The sequence below is a fragment of the Hypanus sabinus genome, chromosome 3 (assembly GCF_030144855.1).
Source record: "Hypanus sabinus isolate sHypSab1 chromosome 3, sHypSab1.hap1, whole genome shotgun sequence".
NCBI lineage: Eukaryota > Metazoa > Chordata > Chondrichthyes > Myliobatiformes > Dasyatidae > Hypanus > Hypanus sabinus.
In genome coordinates, this window is record NC_082708.1 from 130,298,836 (window position 1) to 130,305,727 (window position 6,892).

The following is a 6,892-nucleotide window of genomic DNA, read 5'->3' on the forward strand; positions in this document are numbered from 1 at the left end:
ATAAAATTTTCCCATTTGCTCCAGCAACGTGACCTCCAACATTGGATATTTGTTTCAGCCATTGTTCAGCCTCTGTAGTGTCTGTATTAATAAATCTCAATATTTGCAAAGCCTTCCGTTTGTTTACCTTGGTCTGATTTAGGAATTACAGACAACATCACGTTATGTCGCTTGGTAACATCTCCACGAAGATACTTAAAGTCATCCAAATGAAACAGTAGTTGTGAGACGTTTTGCTTTAATCTTCTTAGCAATGTTGTTATATTTCCTTTGAGCAGCAATTTTACTCATCAACGCTTTCTCATTAAGTATAATTTCTCTCTTAATCCTGACTTCAAGGTCATTGCTTTCAGCTTAACTCATGTTGTCTTCCAAGTGTGCGAACCAGACAAAACAAACAACTTTCAATTCAAATGTCAACAATTGAAATATTTCAGTATTTCAACAGAACTGAACGACAAACTCTCAGGCAAACACCACACTATAGAGCTTATGGTCAGCAATGTCCATTCTGAGTTGTGTTTGAACACCAAACACACAGCATGAATTAACATCAGCTTGTTACTTGCCACAAGCTGCTCTTGGCTGTGTTGCTTCTAAATTCCCTAAAGTGTCTGAGTGCTGATTTTGTTTGGTATAACTGTCGAAACCTTTTGTTGACAAAATGTAATGGCTACTTGAACAAACCTTCGCCGTTGTTGGAGGCTAAGCACAGGGAGTTATCGTGTATGTCACGCCTTCTGATCCAATCCAATAATAATGTTCAAAAAGTCAAACAATATTCTATCCTTCATTAAGGAACTGTCAAAAAAAAAACTCCTGAAGCAATGAAACTAAAACTAGCAATGTTAAATGTACTTAAATGAAGTTAAGCAATTTCAAATGTAGTTAAGCGGTCGGCAAAAGATATCACACTCTAAACAGCCCAAAACAAAGCATGAATACGTAACTAAACATTTCACTTTTGCCACACCCCACCCATGAGACTAGCTACCACAATAAATGTGCAATACAGTACAGTATTACAATGCAGAGAGAAAACAGATGCATGGATCCTGCATAGCTGCTCTTTAATGCAAATATCTAGTCAGCCAATTGTGGCAGCAAATCAATGCATGCAGAGGTCAGGAATTTTGGTTGTTTTTCATGTCAAATATCAGAACGTGGATGAAACGTGACTGATATTGCTTACTCTCTGTAATGGTCACTCCTCTCTCCGTGGCGCTGAGGCTATGAAGACTGCCCTGGCTGCTGTGCTCTATGCCCGCTAATATGATGAACTGAAACATGAGGCTTTGGGATTCCGATCTGAGGATCCAGTTTGGTTCGGATGTTGTTGCTTGCTTCAATTGTTCGCATGATTTGTGCATTCCCGTTACCCCCTTTCTCTAGCGCATCAGGTGTTGGTCTTTTATTTTTATTTTTTTTTTAGTTGGGTTCTTTCAGGCTGTATATTTAATACATTCTTTGATTATAAATGTATTGTGAACTTTGAAATGACTTTGACTATGGAATAATTGTTGGTGCCAGACAGCTTGATTTGAGTATTTTAGAAATTGTTGATGATCTGGGATTTTCATGCACAATAGTCTCTAGAGCTTACAGAGAATGGTGTGGAAAAACAAAAAAAAACAGTGAGCGGAAGTTCTGTGGGTGAAAATGCCTTGTTAATGAGAGAGGTCAGAGGAGAATGGCCAGACTGGTTCAAGCTGACAGGAAGGGGACATTAACTCAAGCAATCATGAATTACAACAGTGGTGTCCAGAAGAACATCTCTGAATGCACAACACGTCGAACTTTGAAGTGGATGGGCTACAGCATCAGGAGACCATGAACATAAACTCAGTGTCCATTTTATTAGGTACAGGAGGTACCTAATAAATTGGCTACTGAGTGTACTTCTCTCAAAGAAGTCCTGAGAAATAGCCCTGTTGAGTCTCACCGTAGGAGGTCATCAATAAAAAGAGGAGTCAGTAAATGTAGTGTAGTCAGGATTTCCTGGGTCATTGACTCTCTCCAGAAGGTATACGCTCAACTTGTTCTATAAACTAGCCTAATGTATCTACCTCAAAGCAATGATGTTGATTAAAACACAAAAATACAGCTGCAGATGCTGTGGATCAAAGAATCCTGCAAGTGCAAATGCTACACCTGTCCCCACACCTCCCCCCCCCCCCTTACCATCATTCCGGGCCCCAGACAGTCCTTCCAGGTGAGGCAACACTTCACCTGAGGGTCTGCTGGAGTCGTCATTTGCATCCGGTGCTCCCAGTGCGGCCTCCTCTACACCGGCGAGACCCGATGCAGATTGGGGGACTGCTTCGTTGAGCACCTACGCTCCGTCAGTCACAATAGACAGGACCTCCCAGTTGCCACCCACTTCAACTCTGCCTCTCATTCCAATCCAGATATGTCCATACATGGCCTCCTATACTGCCGTGATGAGGAGCAACACCTCATCTACCATCTGGGTAGCCTCCAGCCTGGTGGTATGAACATTGAATTTCCGGCAATTTCCAGTAATTCCCTCCCCCTCCCCCCTCCCTTATCCCAGGTCCCTCTCTGTCTCTCTCCCCTTTCAACTTTCTGCTTCTTTATCTCTACAGTTCTTTCATGCTCATCCCCGACCCCCTCCCCTATCTCTATTACTGGGCTTCCGCCCTCTCTTCCCCCCACCATTCCTGATGAAGGGTCTCGGCCCGAAATGTTGGCTACTCTTTTCTCACGGATGCTACCTGACCTGCTGAGTTCTTCCAGCATTGTGTACGTATTCAATGATGTTGATTATCAAGTTCCTAAGGAAACTTCAGTTCTGTAGTATTGGAAATGTCATGCAAGTTCTGATCTTCATATTCTGGATTTCCCTGTGCATTATTAATTTATTGGGGGGGTGACCATTGAACACCAACTACTCCCAGGCTCTACAGACCAAGGTGGCAATGAACAAGATCAGCCTCTATTGTATATGAATAAAAAGCATCAGCATAACGACCTTCCTTTGTATAGAGTATGCTTCCAATCATTAGCATGTTTTGCCTTTGATACCCATTGACTTCATTTTTGCCAGAATTCCCTGACACTGTACTTGGTCAAAAGCTTCATTGATGTTACTCTCAGGACAGTTACTCTCCCTCACTTCTGGAATTCAACTCTTTGGTCTATGTTCAGAAGATTGTGATGAGGTCTGGTGCAACGTAGTCCTAACAAAGTGTAAACTAGGCACTGACAAGAAAGTGGCACTTGATAGCATTGTCAGTAACATCACCTTGATGATGAAGAAGAGTAGAATGATTAGGCAGTAATGAGCCAGAGTTCAATAAAAGGTGGAATTTTTATCCTCATAGCCTTTTCTGTATCCAGTGCATTGAGCCATTTATTCACATCATGCGAGTGAATTGAATTGGCTGAATGCTGGTGAGGATCTGAGGTGGATCATTTATTTGACACCTCTGGATAAACACAGCTTGAATGACAATCCAGAGGATGTTAAAGTGTGAAATATATGGAGTGGGTCTGAAGTCAGGTCAGAGCAAGCAGGAATGACAGATTTTTAATGTATATTTCTTACTATAATTTATAGTATATTTTATGCCTTGCATTGTTCTGCCGCAAAACAACAAATTTCATAATGTTTCAGTGACAGTAAATCTGATTTTGATTTCCTGAAGGGCATCAATAAGTCACTTGGGTTTTTATAACTGCTCATTAGTTGCTACTGAGATCAGCTGTTTTGCCCAAGTTACAGAATATTAATCTAAATTTAAATTCCATAGCTGCTATGGAAGGATTTCAGTCTTTCAATTGTTGGTCCAGGTGTTTGAATTTCTAGTTTAGTAGTTTAACTGCTGTGATATCATCACACCCTATATTTAGTCTTCACAGACACGTGGAGATCACCACATCTACAAGTGATTAATGATCTGTGTACTTTCTGAGAATATTATGAGAGTATAAGCAAGGAGCTTGATTAAAAACTTAAATAATCAAAGGAGGAATAAATCTCAAGAGACTGATCACAGGATTCTGAATAAGGAAATACTTAAAAAATGTCGGTAGCAATTAAGAGTTATAAATAAATATAATTGATGGCTTAAACCAGAATAGCATGAGACAAGGGGCAATTGAAATTTGTTTAAAAAAAAACTGAGTGCTGGAAATCTGAAACAAAAGCAGAACATATATTACAGCACATAATCAGGCCCTCCAGCCCACGAAGTCTGTGCCAACTATGACGCCAAATTAAAATAATCCCATCTGTTGTGTGATAATATTTCTGTATTCACATGCCTGCCTAAATGCCATTATCATGTCTGCTTCCACCACCGCCCTTAGCAGCAAGTTTCTCGCATCTTACAGCTGTGCAGTTTAGTATTTGATATTTCTACCCTGGGTCAAAGACTCTCTATCGTATCTATGTGTCTCAATTTTAAGTACTTCTTTCAGGTATCCCTTCAGCCTCCAATATGCCAGAGAAAATAATCCAAACCTCTCCGTATAGCTACTACTTTTCAATCAGGGAAGCATCCTGGTGAACTCTTCCTGCACTCTCTCTAAAGTCTGCACGTCCTTCCTGTAATGGGGCAACTAAATCTGCACACGACACTCCAGAAGTCTCTGATCAGGTCTAAAGCGGGAGGGTGAGCAACCAGAAATCATGGTACGTATTATTATCAATTACATAGGTCGCAAATGGCATGAGGTCCTGAAGAGAGGAATTGAGTTGAAGCTACTATTCAAGGGTAGTAATCTTTGGATTGCTGCCTGTGCCTCATAGGATAAGAATAGGATGATTTTAAGAATGTGTGGCTGAGGATCCGGTGGAGCAGGCAGGGTTCAGATTTGTGGCTCATTGGGATCCCTTCTGGGAAATATGACCAGTAGAAAAAGGACAGATTACACCTGAACTTGATTTAGGTTTCCACTCTCCTACCTTGTTTACAATTGAATTCCAGTTCTTACTTAGAGCAAGACCTTCAACTTTGTTAAAATTTTTCTCCTCTAGTTTTTTTTTCCCCAATGGCTTTCTTTTACCAGGCGGTCCCAAAAGCTGTTTGTGCTGACAGAGTTAATCCTATAGCCATTGCAAATGCTGTGTTCTGTCTGCTACCACTGATTTCTCTGGGTAATCCAGATACACCTCCTGTTGATCTTGATGCGGGTTTCGATGTTGTAAACAAGGTAGGAAATTGGAAACCTGATTGGTTAGACCTCATCCGATCAGGAGGGATGGACAACAGGGGTAGAAATACCACTGAACCAGGCATGCCCAGGCACCATCCCTGAAGAAGATGGTAGACTTCGTCATCGAAACATCAGTTATAATCAGCTGGAAGCACTAGAAAAGTTTATTTGTCATATATGCTGGGAAAGCATGGGATCCTTTTTTATAGAGAGGATGTCGGAGGCAAGTTTTCTTTTCCCCACATGTTTTTTTCATGGTTGCATAGAACACCCCATCAGGGTTGGTGGTAAAGGCCGATACATTAGGGGTGTGGATAGGCATATCAATGATAGAGAAATGGAGGACTATGTAGGAGAGAATAGTTAGATTGGTCTTAGAATAAGGTTTGCACAATATCGTGGACCAAAGTGCCTGTACTGTGCTGGAGTGTTCTGTGTATTATAAATATAGAACTGTTCAATGCATGAGTCATGATTTATAAATATTATATAACTGTATGGTTTACGGAGCTGCACTCATCTATAAGTACAGTATCTCTGTTACACCGCTATTTTATTAATGTATAAGCTTTATATCATGTATCCAATGGAAGCCCTACAGATTATTTTTAATATCTAGTAACAGTTCAATGTTTTAGTTAACAATGTTCTGTGTTTTCCTTTGTCAATGTCTATGATATTGAATTTCCAATAAGCAACAACATTACTGTTTGTCATTGCCTGGGAAAAGCTTTCCTTATTAAAATTATTGTGGTGAGAGCTTTGCCTTTTCCATCAACTTTTATTGTTAAGTAAGAGTAGAAAGGAGATGAGATACAATGCTATCATGCTAGGTGAACTGCTAATCTCATTAAAGCATTTATGTAATTATGAAACAAAGTATTCTTAAACATTAAAGAAAATGTTTATGATTCAACGAAAACCAAACTGGGAGACTATACTACTTCCAACCTCAGTGAGCAACATTTAAAAGGATCTTGGGGCAGGTGAATTGATAGGATAGAGGGATATGAGCCAAGTGCACGCAAATGGGTACAGTACTAGCTTAGATGAAAATCGGGCCGAAGAGTTCGTTTCTGTGCCGTAGAACCCAACAGAGGGAGGCTTGGGGATTTAATAAGAAACCGATATGTTTCATATCAATACGTACAAACAAGACCCCAGCATCTACAGTATACTTTGTGTTTACGATATGCTTCATATTTTGTTAGTTTCATTCTTATCATGCATTTAACATTAAATATGAGTAAAAATATAAAATAAATGAATATATAATGTTACCAAGAATAAAATAAAGTGCACCCAAAGCCAAACATATTCAGCTGATATTGCTGTCTATTAACTTGGCATGTTAAACTGTTTGAAGTGCTTTAGTAATACATTCAGGATTCAGCCGCAAGTAGCTTGTAACCTACTTTTAAAATAACTCCATGAACGGTACAAGTGATGTTACCCGGGCAACTGTACGTCACTTCTGTGCGCCTGGCTTTACCCGCGTTCCCCGCAAGCGCCACGTGCGTGCTCTATCCCGGTGTGAGCTGGGAACTGCCTATTACACCATCAATGCAAGGTCATCGTTAGAGTTGCACTACCGCGCATGTGTGCATGGATGAGCACCTAGGGACTACATTTCCCGCCAGACATTGCGGCGAGGCGTTTGATTGGAAAATGTGGAGGGGGAATGTTACCCAATGGAAAGTCACTATACTGA